Below are 18,196 nucleotides of genomic sequence, written 5' to 3'. Positions count from 1 at the left end.
AGGAGGGTGGCCCAGAGAGAGCTACACTGTCTGCGACTGACTCTAACCTAAGGGGGCGGAGTCTCGCCATCACGCCACTATCCACACCACAACCCCACAACTCGGCCCCTGAGTGGGCTAGAGACACACGGTCTTCCCCGGTGGGTGCAGGAGGGTGGCCCAGAGAGAGCTACACTGTTCCTGACTGGCTCTGACCCGAGAGGGCAGAGTCTGGCCAGCACACCACTATCCACGCCACGACCTCACAACTCCATTTTACATGTACGGTTCGTTGTCAAGATCAAACAGACTGAGCCAATTGACCTTGTGACCTGCACCTGTGTGATATGTCTCGAGTTCACAAACTTTAATAGTGCCTTCTAAGGACTACTAGTTTTATAACCTTCTCATTTATCTATGGAAAGGTAGCCTACATTCACACCCATTAGATGAACAAATAGATTACATTAGATTAGATTAGTCTTTATTGTCCTTTGCAGGAAATTCATATCTACTGACCTGTACAACATAAACCCATTATCCCCCAAACCCCACATTCAATTTCACATTTACACATAGGCTACACCAAGACGAATTTACACATACCCATACAGTAACACATTTACACGTGGTCATCGGACATATTTACACATACATTTATACATGTTGCATGGGATGATAGGGGGGTTATTATCGTGGTGTCTTGTTGAGGAGTGTGATGGCAGAGGGACAGGGTTGGGAAGGTTACTTTTAAAAAGTAATCCCTTACAGTTACAAATTACTTGTGAAAAATTGTAGTCAGTAATGTAATCCGATTACCACAATTTAAAAGTAAAGTAAGGGATTACTTTCAGTTACTTTTGGATTACTTTAAATAAAATGTACTGTGTATTTCACCAGATATAAAATGTACTGTTTATTTCACCAGAAATCCTACATTATTTATTATTTTTCTGTGTTCTAGAGCTGACAACATAGCTAAACAGCAGTTGCCCAGCGCCCGCCCAGTTAGAGCAAGTGTTAATGCCAAGAGGTTAGGGTGCGTGTCATCTTGCCTTGGCTAGTTAATTGCAGTCTGCAAAACACGACACTCGTTGCTAATGTAGCTAATGTTAGGTGTAAACGTCGGAGCCAGCTCTAAACCACAGCTCTAATGCATTCTAAGCAGCTGTGATTGGCGCTATTCAGCTATACAGCTTGCCAGTGGACACACAGCCTTATATATTATGGATAAAGCACCCACTGACCAGTTTTCCCAGGCAGTTAGTTATAGCTCTTGAATAATGGTGCGTTCGTTTATAACTGGGAGGTGGCAAATTGCGACTTGCTACTAGGAATGATTAAATAAAACGCTGCATGAACTCGCACTTCCTCGTCGCAAATTCGGATATGTTTATCAGCCTCCAGTTGCCGGCTGGTGTCAATATCATATCATATCATCATCGTATCATTCGCTATAGCTCGAATGCACACAGGTCGGAGGTAGGTATTTTGCCACTTGCGACTTGCCACCTCCGACCACAAACGAACGCACCATAACACCGACAGGCACTATTGAGTGAACATAATCTGAATGGGCGCTTGGGTCTGGTTTTCTGGTTGAACATCCCTACTAACACACGCAGGTTGCGCAAACGTTCTACATACGGCCGCTATAGGTGACGATTCATCTGCGCCACGTGCGGAAATTACGCGGCCATTTACGGAAACGCGAGATCTGCCGATTAGTAGCCGCTACGTTAGAACGACACGTCATTCAGAAGTTGCGGCTGCGTGCAAAAAACGCACGTGATCACGTGCGCAGGAACTTCCGTAATAAACTCACTTGGCTGACACTAGATTTACAGGTATTTATATGACTTGGTCTGCACGTCTTTTTCGCACGGTGCAAATATGGTTGCGGCCGCGTGCAAAAAACGTACGTGATCATGTGGGCAGGAACTTCCGTAATAAACTCACTTGGCTGACACTAGATTTACAGGTATTTATATGACTTGGTCTGCACGTCTTTTTCGCACGGTCACTTACTTACTTAACCCTGACCACTGGCTATATTTAGCATTTGCAGTACCACTGGCTATATTTAGCATTTACCAGTACAAAAACGAATTAATGCTATATGGGGATATAGCAGCAAGCATTATGATACAAACCAATATAAGACTGAACACCATTAACAGTTTAGAACATTTTATTACACAAAGTACATTGCAAAACAAATTAAAAGTATACATATTTACAAGGATGAGATTTACGGTCTGTCACATTACGCATAGCCAGAAAAGCAAATAAAAGTATGTACAAGCTCTGGCTAGCAACCCATTATCTGACAATTGCAAAAGTTCTAAAAACAAAAATGAAACAAAGTGCGCATTCTGTGGCAGGCAGACCGGGAACAGACTGTTGTATCCCACAAAAAAAAGGTTAAAATTTACAAAAACTATTTACAAAAAAGGCATCCATCCTGGCAGGCTGGAAAGGCAGGTTTAGGGAGACGGGCTGGGGGTCACCCACATCTGAATCGAGGGTCTGGGCAGAAGAGGTCATCCTCATCTGAATACTCCACTGTGGTCAGGGCTGGAGCTGCGGTCAGGGCTGGAGCTGCGGTCAGGGGCTGGGCTGGGGAGGTCAGCTGGGCTGGAGCAGATGCCTAAGGACATAATGAAATGGCTGTAAAAGCAAGTCGCATACGTTCATTGGAAGCGTACCATGTCACTGGATACGAGAAAATTAACTGCCTGACATCACATACCTTTTTGCATCGAGCAGGGGCATGTTTCAGCATCTCCTGCAGCTGGGCAGACACCTCCGTCACAGTGGTGCTTGGCTTACAGGCCATAACTGCACCTTTTAACCAAAAAGGGAATGGTTTCAATGCACATGGCATGAAGCAAAGACAATGTATTATTTTGCGAAAATATGAACAATCCCTTACGTAATATGACATTGTAGAGGGTCATATTCTTCAGAGGCTTCTTCCCCCTCTTCTCATGGACGCTGCAGACACACCACACTCTGTGTATGGCAATGGCTGACAGCACCCGCCGGACCACATCTGGCAGATCTTTGCCGCCAATGGAACTCAGATATTGTGTCTGCAAAACATAAAGACAATCATTTACTTTTACATTTCCTTAACACTTCCCTGCAAAAATAAGGAACAAAGTTCTGCCCTGAAGTTACTCACCATCTTCCTTTGATGATCCTTGTCCTTCAGCTGCTCCTCCAAGACCAGCAGCTCCTCCTCCGTTTTAGCAGGGTGCAGGTCATCCAGTACTGCTCCCCGATAGCTGTCTGCAGACTCGCCGGACAGTCTCTGCTCCAGCCTCTGCTCAGCCTCATCATTGTCTGTGCCATCTCCCTCAGACTCTGCATGACGCTGGAGAACTGCTGACACATCATCCTCTGGAAGTCTGGATATTAAACACAGATGTGGCTATAAGTAATTGTACGGTCCCATAATGGATATTCAGCTCAAAGTATATCCCTACATGCAGCATGAAGTAGTTCACAAAATTCAGCATACCAGCATCTGCAGAGCTTGATGGCAACACTGCTGGAGCTGTTGGTCTAGGCACTGGCTAAAAAGCCAAGATGGCTGCTATAACAAATCCTGCTAGCTAGCCTAGCTCCGTTGTTGGGGCTTCTAGTATTCTGTTAACGTTAACTTCGAAAAAATGAATGCCTAAAAACAAACACATACTAACGGTGTCGTGGGTTAATGCGAAATCAATGAGTAAGCTAATTATCGCATTTTATTCCAAGCGATGAAACAGTACGAACGTGCAGGAGCTCGCGCGAGCCTGCTAGACTCGAGAAGACTCCACCATTGCCAGTAATTAGGAAACAATGGCCCACGACAACACTTCATAAAAGTTATAGTGTACACAACTGAAATATTCTCAAGTTGCCAAGCCAACATTATAATTTAAGCTACAATTACACAAAAGCGAAAGTTATAACAATAATTGCGACAGAGTAATTTTACGTAGGCTACTTAGCTAGCCATGATGTACAGAAAAAGGCTAATCACGTTAGCTGGCTAGCTAGTTAGCTAACATTGGAAAGAGAGCATCTGCATATAGATAATCATTACAAAAGGGTAGCTTGCACATAACGTTGGTGTTTTATCTGGGACGATACCAAAATACATAGCTAGCTATGTATACATTGAAACTGAGATACTTACAGGATCTGTGTTGTCGCGGGGACAAAGACAGCGTGTTGGTCTTTCTCAATCGTTTCTGTTTCAAACGGAACGGAAGTATAACCTGTCTTCTTCTTCTTCGCTGGGTTTAGTGGCGTATCGCAAACAACTTTAATGTGCATACAGCCACCTACTGTACCAGAGTGTGTAACTTGTTTGTCTAGTTCTTCAATTGTGTCACCTAAGAAAGTAGCCCAATGCCTTGCATTCTTTGTTTTAGTTCACTGCTCAGCGTTCATTGCTCACATTTAGGTTGCAAAATTAGGACTTTATTCATAGGCATATTTTTTATCATTATTTTTATTAGGCCTAGACTGCAAATCTGTAGTGTTAATATTAACTGTAAATGAGAAATTACACACAAAACAGACATGCAGGATTTCTCCTCATTATTACAATTCTGTAACTGTATGACTTCAAAATTTATTTTAAAACCTAAGTAATTTACAAATGTTCTGACCCACTGTGACACATTTCCAATAAAGTCAGATTGGGACTGTGATGTAACCACATTGTCACGTTATTTAATTACATCGTAGTTACGGATTTAAGCAGCAGTGGCGGCTACGTTCCCTTACAGTGTCCTTGAGGACGGCTATTTTGGTTATTTTGCGACTGAAAAGGCAAGTGTCAGCTAGGTGTCAGCTAGGTCCGCTGCTGGTACCGTCGCAAAGTTACCACAATACCACCAATGTGTCCCGTCAGTTTTACGTACTGTGTTAGTAGGGGTATCAGGTTTTATCTGATATGGTCTTCTCCCAACAAATTCTGTCCTCATTGTCTCAGCTGCATCAGTTAGTAATGGTTCATCTGTCTCAGCAGGATCAGTTGGTAGTGGTTCATCTGTCTCAGCAGCATCAGTTAGTAATGGTTCATCTGTCTCAGCAGGATCAGTTGGTAGTGGTTCATCTGTCTCAGCAGCATCAGTTAGTAATGGTCCATCTGTCTCAGCAGGATCAGTTGGTAGTGGTTTATCTGTCTCAGCAGGATCAGTTGGTAGTGGTCCATCTGTCTCACCAGGATCACTTGGTAGTGGTTCATGTGTCTCAGCAGGATCAGTTGGTAGTGATTCATCCGTATCAGCAGGATCAGTTGGTGGTTCATCTGTCTCAGCAGGATCAGTTGGTAGTGGTTAATCCGTATCAGCAGGATCAGTTGGTGGTTCATCTGTCTCAGCAGGATCAGTTGGTAGTGGTTCATCTGTCTCAGCAGGATCAGTTGGTGGTTCATCTGTCTCAGCAGGATCAGTTGGTAGTGGTTCATGTGTCTCAGCAAGTGTGTGTGTGTCTCATCAGGCTGGACAAAGGAAGATGTGGGGCATCTGCAGAGCGCATGATTCATTCAGTGTTGACTAGCTTGCCTCTATTCATAGACTACTGTATATACTAAACAAATTATATTATTAACTCAAATTTCCATCTCATGTCACAACCAAAGTGAAACAAAGTACTTTATAGCATATTGTATTATGTTTTGCTGACATCTTGATGACAGTTAAATAGCATAATATTTCAGTAATATGTTAAAAATAAAACAATGGTTAAGAAATAACTGAAATGACATACCTCTGTCTTTAGCACTCTTCTCTTGTTCTCTTTCTATATTGGACATCTGATGGCTATTGCCTCTTCATTTTCAGCTTTTCTCTCAAGTTGATGATGTTGCCAATGGCAGTCTTCACTTACTCCACACATGGTCGGACTTGATAGTGATCATAAGTGGTGAACTAGCCTAGATCTTTGTTCACTGTGACAAAAAAGCTTGCTATAGCTTATTATAATGTATTATTGTGTTAAGGTGTAATATAAATTAGAAAAATGTGATGATGCATTATGCCAGCCAGAACTAACTGGCACAGCGCAATGTTATTGTGTTTTTGGTGACACAGGCTTCAAATTGTAGCTATTATCACAATCTGCCATGAGAGCGATGCTGCTGCATATTGGTGTTGATGGCAGCATTCATTCGGCTCAACATGCAATTTAAGGCTTGGGGAATTGCCCCCGCTGTTCATGGTGCCCATATGCGGCTGCCCATACCCCTTCACACGGGACTAGTGTTACATGGGAACCTCATGTGATTTAGATATGACCTAGGACCTCATTGATAAAACTGTGCGGTGAATCCACGTTACTAAGCTTGCTTACCTAACAGTGTTGGGCAAGTTGCTTAATGAAAGTAATCAAGTGAAGTTACTGATGACCTTCTCTATTATTCAGGATTACACTACTGTACAAGATAACTAAGGGGTTCTTTGCAAAACAAAACATCTCCGTTTGTAGATCTATTATCCTAAATCATGCCCATTAGAGGTGAGGAGAGCGGGGTTTAAAATAGTAGGCCTACATTTAGGCTATCTCTTGATATACAATATAATATTAATCAAAAGAGTGACAACATATGGGACACTGACAGACGTTGGCCTATTCATGGAAACATTCACACACCCTAATATTTATTCAATAGTACAGCACAATCAAACTTCTAAAAACAAGCTGTCTCCACTTCTGCATCAGAATTGCTGATATAAACACCACACGTCGGGTCATATTCAGGGAGTTGGCCTATATAATTGAGAGGTAGGCCTATAAGGGAGAGGTAATGTCAATTTATTTTACACAATGTATAGGAGGGGCCAATCAATGTCACAACTTTTCGACTTTCATCTGTCTGCCATCAGAGTCGCAGTTTGCACTTTCTCCAGAAATTTACTTACGCAGGCGTCAGAGTGTGCGTGGAGAACCGCACATTATCCGACGTTCTCACGTCAAGTTCATTTTTTTATAAATACAGATGGTTGCTTAGAAAGTGCCGTACGTATGCTTTTGTACTCTGTACACAGCGTTTATAAATGAGGCTCCTAGTGCGGCGCATTAGCACGGGATAAATCACTAGTATTCAGTGAAGCAGATAATTAGGTGGGCTAGCTTGCAGAAGCTAGCCCAACTTGTGATATACCCACTATTTCTTTCTTTATTATTCTCCCCGCTTTTTTGGACGTTAACTAGTTCTTCATACTTTGTGCTAGAAACTTCATTCAAACTTTAAAATGTTCATGACGTTCAGCTCTTGAACGGATCCATTCAGATTTTTGATATTTTTTATAGTTTTTAAGAAATTTAACTTTTAAAACATTTTTTTGTCCTATTGAAACTGCTTGAAATGCTTTTGGAATGTTCAGAAATTTTATGTTTTTAGAGTGGTGGCAGCAGTTGCTTTGAAAATATTCACACATTTTGTAAACTGCTGGCACTCCTACAGTTTTGAAAGCTCACACACATATTATACATCAAAACATTCACACAACTGTGCTGATTCGTACAATGTAAGTATCTAAGCAGTGTGACTTATAGTTTTCGCTGTATGACGATTTGTTCGGCAACTGCGCTCCTCATTGAAACGTATGGCAACGCACTCTAGCTTTTGAGCTGCTAATTTTGCATTTTTACTCTTTTTCTAACTTGTCGCTATGCCTACAGTTTTAACAGCTCATACACATATTATATATCGAAACGTTCCCATAACTGTGCTGATTCGTACAATGTAAGTATCTAAGCCGTGTGACTTATAATTTTCGCTGTATGACGATTTGTTCGGCAACTGCGCTCTCCATTGAAACGTATGGGCCCACACACTCTACCTTTTGAGCTGCTAATTTTGCATTTTTACCCTTTTTCTAACTCGTCGCCATGCCTACAGTTTTTAAGCTACACGGACATATCTTATCCTAAAATGTTCAGCATTTTCTCAGGATTCCTACGGTGTCAATATCTAGGCTGTGACATTTATACTTTTTGAGAGAGAGCTGTCTGAATCGGACATGCCTTTCCATTGAAGTGAATGAGAGGATGCTCACAGTGTCAGTTGGGATTTGAATTTGGGGACACGTGCAGGATCTCTGTACAGGCACCCTTTTATGACTACTGTGGTAGCATTCATATTCATTCATTCACTTCCTTCCTTCTATCCTTCTTTCCTTCCTTCCCTCCATCCATCCTTCCTTTCTTCCCTTCCTTCCTTCCTTCCTTCCTTCCTTCCATCCTTCCTTCCATCCTTCCTTCTTTCCTTCCTTCCTTCCTTCCTTCCTTCCTTCCTTTCCATCCATCCTTCCATCCTTCCTTCTTTCCTTCCTTCCATCCTTCCTTCCATCCATCCATCCTTCCTTCCTTTCCTTCCTTCCTTCCATCCTTCCTTTCTTTCCTTCCTTCCTTCCATCCTTCCTTCTTTCCTTCCTTCCTTCCTTCCTTCTTTTTCTTTCTTTCATCCATCCATCCATCCATCCTTCTTTCTATCTTTCTTTCTCTTTCTTTCTTTCTTTCTTTCTTTCTTTCTTTCTTTCTTTCTTTCTTTCTTTCTTTCTTTCTTTCATCCATCCATCCATCCATCCATCCATCCATCCATCTTTCTTTCTTTCTTTCTTTCTTTCTTTCTTTCTTTCTTTCTTTCTTTCTTTCTTTCTTCCATCCATCCTTCTTTCTTTCATCCATCCATCCATCCATCCATCTTTCTTTCTTTCTTTCATCCATCCATCCATCCATCTTTCTTACTTTGTATCTTTCTTTCATCCATCCATCCTTCCTTCCTTCCTTGCATCCTTCCTTCCATCCTTCCATCCTTCCTTCCATCCTTGCTTCCTTCCATCCTTGCTTCCATCCTTCCTTCCATCCTTCCATCCATCCTTCCATCCATCCATCCTTCCTTCCATCCTTCCTTCCTTCCTTCCATCCTTTCTTCCTTCCTTCCATCCTTCCTTCCATCCTTCCTTCTTTCTTTCTTTCTTTCTTTCTTTCTTTCTTTCTTTCTTTCTTTCTTTCTTTCTTTCTTTCTTTCTCTTCATGGTGGCGTGGTGGTCTCGCCACCACGCCACAGTCCCCACAACTCAGCCCCTGATTGAGCTAGAGACACACAGTCTTCACCAGTGGGTGCAAGGAGACTGCCCGGAGGTCTTCATGGTGGAGTCAGGTAGGTGGCCCGGAGAGGGGTACACTGTCCCCGACTGGCTCTGACCTGAGGGGGTGGAGTCTCATCACCACGCCACTATCCACGCCACGGGCCCCACAACTCAACTCTTGAGTGGGCTAGAGACACAGTCTTCATTGGTGGATGCATTGAAATTGCCCAGAGGTCACTGTACTGTCCGCGACTAGCTGTGACCCAAGGGGGCGGGGCCTAACCAGCACGCCACTATCCACGCCACGGGCCCCACAACTCAGCCCCTGAGTGGGCTAGAGACACACGGTCTGCACCGGTTGAGTCAGGTAGGTGGCCCGGAGAGGGCTACACTGTCCCTGACTGGCTCTGACCTGAGGGGGCGGAGTCTCACCCCCACACCACTATCCACGCCACGGCCCCACAACTCAGCCCGAGTGGGCTAGAGACACATGGTCTTCACCGGTGCGGGCGGATAGGTGGCCCGGAGAGGGGTACACTGTCCTCGACCAGCTCTGACCTGAGGGGGCGGAGTCTCACCACCACGCCACGGGCCCCACAACTCAGCCCCTGATTGGGCTAGAGACACATGGTCTTCACCGGTGCGGGCGGGTATGTGGCCCGGAGAGGGGTACACTGTCCTCGACCAGATCTGACCTGAGGCGGCGGAGTCTCACCACCATGCCACTGTCCACACCACAGACCCCACAACTCAGCCCCTGATTGGGCTAGAGATGCAGGGTCTTCGCCGGTGGGTGCATGGAGATTGCCTGGTCCGTAGTAGTTCTAGCAGTAGCTGTTACATACAACTACAGCAGCTAGCCCACCTCACATTTTCTCCAGGAAATGTACTTTCTAGTTTAGACATGAAAAATCATTATTCATAAAACGTGCAGAAAAACTGTAGCCTATGCACTCTTTTCGATTCAAAAAACTTGCAAAGAAAAGAAAGCATGAACCCAAATTACAGAGATGGCGATTCACACAGGATTAATATCACATCTGTGTTTCTGGAGAAATATGGTAGGTAGCCTAATTTGAGGTGGAATTTTTACTTACTACAAATACTTTAAACACGACAGATTACGGACATGGTGGATTCGCAAGAGTTTAAGATCAAATTACTAGAGGTGCCCAGGTAATACTAGTCTCATGCCAATGGGGCTTGTGTCACCTATCATATCAGCAGGACATTGACACAAATTTCATAATTTTGGCTCTGTATACCACCACAATGGATTTGTAATGAAACAGGATGTGCCTTAAGTGCAGACTTTCAGCTTTCATTTGAGGGTATTTACATCCAAATCAGGTGAACGGTATATTAATTACTAACAATTTTATATGTGACCCCCCCCCTTTGAAAGGGACAATTGGCTGCTCAGCTGTTCCATGGCCAAGTGTGTGTTATCCCCTCATTATTACATTTATAAGGAGCAGATAAAAGGTCTAGAGATTATTTCAATTGTGGTACTTGCATTTGGAAACTGTTGCTATCAACTCTCAATATGAAATCCAAAGAGCCGTCACTATCAGTGAATCAAGTCATCATTAGACAGAAAAATCAAAACAAACCCATCGGAGAGATACAGTAGCAAACACATCAGGCGTGGCCTCGAGAGAAGTCTGAGAAGACTTCACCAGAGTAAATACAGAAGGTTCACCATGTAAACCATTGGTGAGCTTCAAACACAAGAAGACACAATTAGAGTTTGTCAAAACACATCTAAAAAAGCCTGTACAGTTCTGGAACAACATCCTATGGACAGATGAGGCAAAGATCAACTTGTACCAGAATGATGGGAAGAGAAGAGTATGGAGAAGGGAAGGAACCGCTCTTGATCCAAAGCACCACCCCCTCAGTGAAGCATGATGGTGGTGGTGATGTTATGGTGTGGGCATGTATGGCTGCCAATGGAGATGATTCCCTTGTATCTATTGATGATGTGAATGTTGACAAAAGCAGCAGGCTGAATTCTGAAGTGTTTCGGGCAATATCATCTGCTCATATTCAGCCAAATTCTTCAAAACTCATTGAACAGCACTTCAATGTGCAGATGCACAATGACCCGAAGCACACTGTGAAAGCAACCAAAGAGTTCTTCAAGGCAAAGAAGTGTAATGTTCTGCAATGGTCAAGTCAATCAGCTGACCTGAATCCAACTGAGCATGCATTTCACTTTCTGAAGACAAAACTGAAGGGACTGAAACTGCCCAAAGAACAAGCAGGAACTGAAGACAGTTTCAGTAGAGGCCTGGCAGAGCATCACTAGGGACGAAACCCGGCGTCTGGTGATGTCTTTGGGTTCTAGACCTCAGGCTGTCATTGACTGCAAAGGATTTGCAACCAAATATTAAAAATTACAATTTGATTTATGATTATGTTAGTTTGACCAACTACTTTTGTCCCTTAAAAGTGGGGGGGTACCACATATACAATTTGTTGTAATTAACTAACCCTAACCCATTCACCTGATTTGGATGTAAATACCCTCAAATTAAAGTTGAAATTCTGCATTTAAAGCACATATTGAATGTTTCATTTAAAATCCATTGTGGTAGTGTACAGAGCCAAAATGATAAATTGTGTCAATGTCCAAATATTTATGGACCTAACTGTATACCAATGGCTCTTGCCACAATGAACACAACACTGTTGCATTCTCCCAGTCCTTCATGCTTTCAACAGGGCGTGAAACTTCAGTATTGGTTGGTGGAGGACAGAAGAAGACTGCCTGGGAAACAACGAAAGCTCCCCATTGGTCAATGATGCTTTCAATGAATCGCAATGCCAAGTGAGGATAGTGAAGAATCAGTGTTACTGCTAGAGAGACATGTGGTGCTGATATATCACCCAACCAGTGAGTAGCAAGGACATAAATGATGCTAGGAAAGAGCTCTCCACACAAGTCTGGAACTAGAGAACATTCTTCCAACAGGTTGCACTCAAGCAGAACATGAGCACGTGCTACGTAATTTGACCTTGACCTTGATCCTTGGTTCTGGCATTCTTGTATCACTGAATGAGTGTGCATCCTCAATTTTGATGGAAATTACACCTTAAATGTTTTTCTATACTGGTTCCAAAATTAAGCATGTTTGAAAATTCAGAGTTGAGTCTGACTTACCCCCACATCTGAAAATAAACCTTATGGTAAGTATTACCTATAGAAATGTCATCCTTTTCTGCGATGCAAGATGTCAGTGCTCTTATTTTGCCAAAAATATATAATAATCTGCAAGAGGACAAAGACAGACATCTGGGTCAGTGACTGTCATTACAAATATATTCACATACTGTAACCTCATCCACAGTATTGTCAGTCATTGATTTTGCTTGTGTGTTTTCAAGTACTGTAAAGAAAACACAGGTGATGCTAAAGGTATACTGTGTGCCTATATTCTCTCTCTCACCTTTGCACTGGTTGGGCTTTTGCGGTCTCAGTTTCTCTATAAGGGCCCTATTCTCCTCCTGCGTCTTCTTTTTCTGTTTTTCCTTTCTATCTTTCCCCTCTTTCTGTTTCTCTTTCTCCTCTTTCCTGGCCTTCTTCCTCTCCTCCTCTTCTTTGCACTTGTTCATGTACTCGGTCTTCTCCCGGCACTTCTCTACAGCCATCTTCTCTTTCTGCTTTTCCATTTCCTTTTCTTTCTGCTTTCTATCTTTCTCCTCTTTCTCTTTCTCCTCCTCTTTCCTTGCCTTCTTCCTCTCCTCCTCTTCTTTGCACTTTTTAATGAACTCCTCGGTTTTCTCTACAGCTATCTTCTCTTTCTGCTTTTCCATTTCTTTCTGCTTTCTCTCTTTCTCCTCTTTCTTTTTCTGATTCTCCTCTTTCCCGGCCTTCCTCTTCTCATTCTTTTCCTGCTGTCTCATCTCATATTCACCCCTCATCTTTTTGAGGTGAGCAAAGATGCCCCCCGATGTCTTAGATGGCAGCTGGTCACTGGTTGCCCGCTCCCCAGAGAGAGGCTGAACAGAGCTATCAAACATCCTGGCTATCTTGCCCCTTCTACCCTTATCCTCCTCCCTCATCTCCGTCCTTAACCTGGTCATCCTCTCGTCCAACTCCCTGATCATGACGGCCATCACGTTCTCCAGGTGCTCTGCCTTGCCTCTCTGTCTCCTGGATCCTTCTCTCTCTCTCCTTCATAATCCTGGCCGTCTCGATCCTCCTCCCCTCATCTTCCTCCCTCAATTCCGTCGTCAACCTGGTCATCCTCTGGTCTAACTCCCTGGTCATGAAGGCCATCACGATCTCCAGTTGCATATCTTCCATTTGCCTCGCTCTCTTCTGGCTCTTTTTATGTTTCTCCTCCATCATCTTCGCTGTCTCGCTCCTCCTCCCTTCCTCTTCCTCCCTCAACTCCACCTTGAACCTGTTCATGCGCTGGTCCAACTCCCTGGTCAGGAGGTCCTTCTCTCTCTCCTGGCTCCTTACCTCTTTCTCCTCCAGGCATTTATCTATCATCCTGGCTGTCTCTCTCCTCCTCATCTCATTCTCCTGCCTCCTCCTCTGCTCGTCTTCCTCCCTCAGCTCCCTCTTAAACTCGGCCATCCGGCGGTCCACGTCTCTCGCCACGTTCTCCTCCACCCGGACCGTCTCTCTCCCCAGATGGTCCTCCAGAGCTGCCCTCATCGCCGTTTCCCAGGGCTGGCTCATTCCTAAAGGCTGTGGGAGGTCAGGGGGGCACAGGGACAACCAGTCAGTCACACAGGGTCACATTCATGCAGTCAATACACTGTAGTACAGTGATCATAAAATATCACAGTGCATTGGCTACTCCTATCATGGCACAGCACTATTATACATAGCTTCAGTGTTGCAAGATGTCACAGTGAACTGGCTACTGCTATTAATAGCAGAGCAATACAATACATCACAGTACAGTGCTCCTACAATAGCTTATATACCGATTTATATTACAGCAAGCATACTGTAGATATACAGCATTTTACAACACAGAAAAGTGGGCCCATACCTAGCTACTGTATACAGCTAGTTTAGGTGCAAAGCGTCTGAGCGTCAAGAGACTAACAAGCTGAACACATCTGCACGCAGAGTGAACAGTCATCATGTATTGCAAACATAAAGGCAGCAGTAAGAAAAGAGGAGAGAAAGGAACAAGATGAGAAGGTAGCAAAGCTGCTGGTCAAAGCTACCAGTCTGCTTGTCAGCTTTGAGTGTCTATCTGGCGCACTACTGGGAAAATAGTAGGCTAGTGCTGATGATTTCTGTCACAGGCAGCATACACCACAAGCCCTCTCCAGTCCCCTAATAGGTCTTATTTCATTTCCACTTGACTATTATCTTGATCCAGCATGCTACATTTGTGCAATATGATGATAATATGGCTAAAAGGTAGGCTACACTATGCACAGTGCACTGGCTACACATACAGTAACTTCAGTTTTACAAGATGCCACAGTGTACAGTACAGTGCTCCTTCAATAGGTTATATACCAATTTATATTACAGCAAGCATACTGTTATACAGCACTTTAAACATACAACAGTAGTCATAGCTACTGTATACAAGTACTTAACAACACAGCACAATAGACCTACAGTATTCCTAGCAGTATATTATTATTATTATCGTTATTATTATTATATTTATATTTATCTTCCTCAGTCTGACTGAGCAGCTCAGTCCTATAGGAGAACAGCTGGTTATTCACCAGATCACTGAAGAGGAGGTTCACCCAGGAACTCTGATTACCCAGACACATCACTGCTAGTCCTGTAATCAACCAGTATCGCTCTCAAACTCGACAGATTCTAACCTGGTTAAGCAAAGTTCTGAGAGAAATATGTACTGTATTCTGTCTTCAATTTGAGGTGTTTTTGTCAAAGAAAGCAATACAGAATAATTTTAGAAAGTTCCAACTATCCCCATTATGGGCTTACTTGTTTTCTCTTAATTAGTGTCAAATTTCTGTCAAATCCAAAGTCACTAGCTACTCTGATGAGGTGGAATCGGATCACTGACTATTTAAGTGTCTGCATCAGTAACGTCTACTATGACGTCATAAAAGCAAGGGGAGATGTAAAGTGACTAAGCGCCCTCTAGTGGTTCTTAATAAATAAATAAAATATGTTGGGCTGCATTGAGTTATTATTCACATCGTTTCTAAGACACTTACATTGAGTCACTGTTTATTGATTTTGATTATATGTGTGCAGTTAAAGACAGAATAAAAGGCTTTTCAATAGGTTTTGGAACGCTGGGTGTAAACTGACTACAGTTCCCATGATGCACACACCCCGTGCTTCCTCACTATGTCAATAGATGAATTTATCTTGTTCTGTCGGTAACGCTTTATTATACAGCCCGTGTCCAACCTGTGTCTTACAGTGTCTTACCTGTGTCTTACAGTCCCTCCAGTGTCTTACCCATACCGGTTACTTACTGGGTACTTACAGGTAGTTATGGGGTACTTACCGGGAACTTGCTCCAGGTTGCCTGTTTTAATATCTGTGTTGCTTTTATGGCTCTGTGTGCTACTAACCCTTTTCTGCTTCCCCTCTCCCTAGTTTCTCTCTCTCTCCCTCCTATCTTCTAACCAGGTCCAGTGGATGCCCCACTGTCACCAGCAGACCACCCTGAGTCCAATAGATACCCCTGTGTCTGCTGTGGGTGTCGTAGCAATTAGTTAACACACACACACATACACACAGACATACACCAGTCCACTTCCGGCTTTAGGCCTGGACCTGGACCCAGTCTCCCTTCCCCTCACCCTAACCCTAGCACATTGTGTTGCCTCTGTGTATGAAATGTGCTATACAAATAAAGCTTTAATTGATTGATTGATTGATTGATACTTACATGTAAGTACTCTGTACCTACCTGTAAGAACCCCGTAAGTACCCTGTACTTGCCTGTAAGTAAAAATACCTAGACTCCTGTGCACGCCATGTAAGTACCCGGTAAGTAACCCGTACTTACATCTAAGTAGCCTACCCGGTAAGTACTCTGTACCTACCTGTAAGTACCCTGTAAGTACCCCGTACCTACATGTAAGTACCCGGTAAGACACGGATGAGACGCTGGTAAGACACGGGTAAGACACAGGCTGTATTATAAAGCGTTACCGTTCTGTCCTGCAAATTTGGTCAGATTTGTCACGTTCTATTGTCCACCCTACCATTGTACACAATAGTAGCTAGCTAGCTTGCTTGCTAATATTAGTCAAACTGAGCTCATTCAGATGGAACTTGCCAAACAGAAAACGTCCACTAGCCATGATGCGATTTAGCAATTAGTTTAGGTGCAAAGCATCTGAGCGTCAAGAGACTCACAAGCTGAACGCAGAGTGAACAGTCATCATGTATTGCAAACATAAAGGCAGCAGTAAGAAAAGAGGAGAGAAAGGAACAAGATGAGAAGGTAGCAAAGCTGCTGGTCAAAGCTACCAGTCTGCTGGTCAGTTTTGAGTGTCTATCTGGTGCGCTACTGGGAAAATAGTAGGCTAGTGCTGATGATTTCTGTCACAGGCAGCATACACCACAAGCCCTCTCCAGTCCCCTAATAGGTCTTATTTCATTTCCACTTGACTATTATCTTGATCCAGCATGCTACATTTGAGCAATATGATGATAATATGGCTCAAAAGTAGGCTACAAGATGCACAGTGCACAGGCTACTCCTATCATGGTACAGTACTCCTACACATACAGTAACTTCAGTTTTACAAGATGCCACAGTGCACTGGCTCCTGCATCAATAGCAGAGCAATGCAATACAGTGCTCCTTCAATGGGTTACCACTTTATATTACAGCAAGCATACTGTAGCTATACAGCCCTTTACAACATGGGACATTAGGCCGATATCTAGCTGTACAGAACCTTACAACATACAGCAGTAGTTTTATACCCACTGTAGCTGTATACAAGTACTTTACAACACAGCACACCTATAGCTGCACAGCACTTTAAACATACAACAGTAGTCATAGCTACTGTATACAAAGACTTTACAACACAGCACAATAGACCTATACCTAGCTGTACAGCACTTTACAACAACCTAGAACAGTTTGGCCTACAGTACTGTATACCTAGCAGCACAGTAGGCCTATATTTAGATATATAGGACTTTACAACACAGCACGTTAGGCCTACTGTAGCTAGATAACACTTTTCAAAACAGCAAGCAAAATAATCTAAAAGTATTATTATTAATTATTATTACTATAATTATTCTTATTCTTATTAGATCACTGAAGAGGAGGTTCACCCAGGAACTCTGATTACCCAGACACATCACTGCTAGTCCTGTAATCAACCAGTATCGCTCTCAACCTCGACATTGTTTAACCAGGTTAGAATCTAAGTTCTGAGAGAAATATGCACTGTATTCTGTCTTCAATTGTAGGTGTTTTTGTCAAAGAAAGCAGTACAGAATCATTTCATAAAGTTCCAACTCTAAAGTCTATCCCCATTATGGACTTACTTGTTTTCTCTAAATTACTGTGTCAAATCCAAAGTCACTAGCTACTCTGATGAGGTGGAATCGGATCACTGACATTTTAAAAGTGTCTGCCTCAGTAACGTCTACAATGACGTCATAAAAGCAAGGGGAGATGTAGAGTGACGACGCGCCCTCTAGTGGTTCTTAATAAATAACATTTTGGGCTGCATTGACTTATTCACATCGTTTGTAAGACACTTACATTGAGTCAATGTTTATCAATTGATTATATATGTGCAGTTAAAAACAGAATAAAAGGCTTTACAATAGGTTTTGGAACGCTGGGTGTAAACCATGGATGTATTAATTTGCACTGTCATTTTCTGTGCACTGTCCCGTCTTGTCCTTGCCTAATGTTGTGTACCCATCAGTGTTATGCACCAGGTGACCAGAACAAATTCCTACTTCCAAGTATGTGTAAAAACTACCTGGTAATAATCTGATTCATTCATAGACGGTGGTCTAAAATTAACGATTCACACACAATGAAGGTTTATGCAATTTATTTTCACTGTCGCAGAATGACAAGACACAGGTGGTCAATGTGGGAGCAGGGAATGTATCCGTCTTCCTGTAATCATCTGGAATGTTAGATGGCATTGACCCT

Source organism: Borostomias antarcticus (genome assembly GCF_949987555.1).
Source record: "Borostomias antarcticus genome assembly, chromosome: 20".
NCBI lineage: Eukaryota > Metazoa > Chordata > Actinopteri > Stomiiformes > Stomiidae > Borostomias > Borostomias antarcticus.
This window is presented reverse-complemented; position numbering follows the sequence as displayed.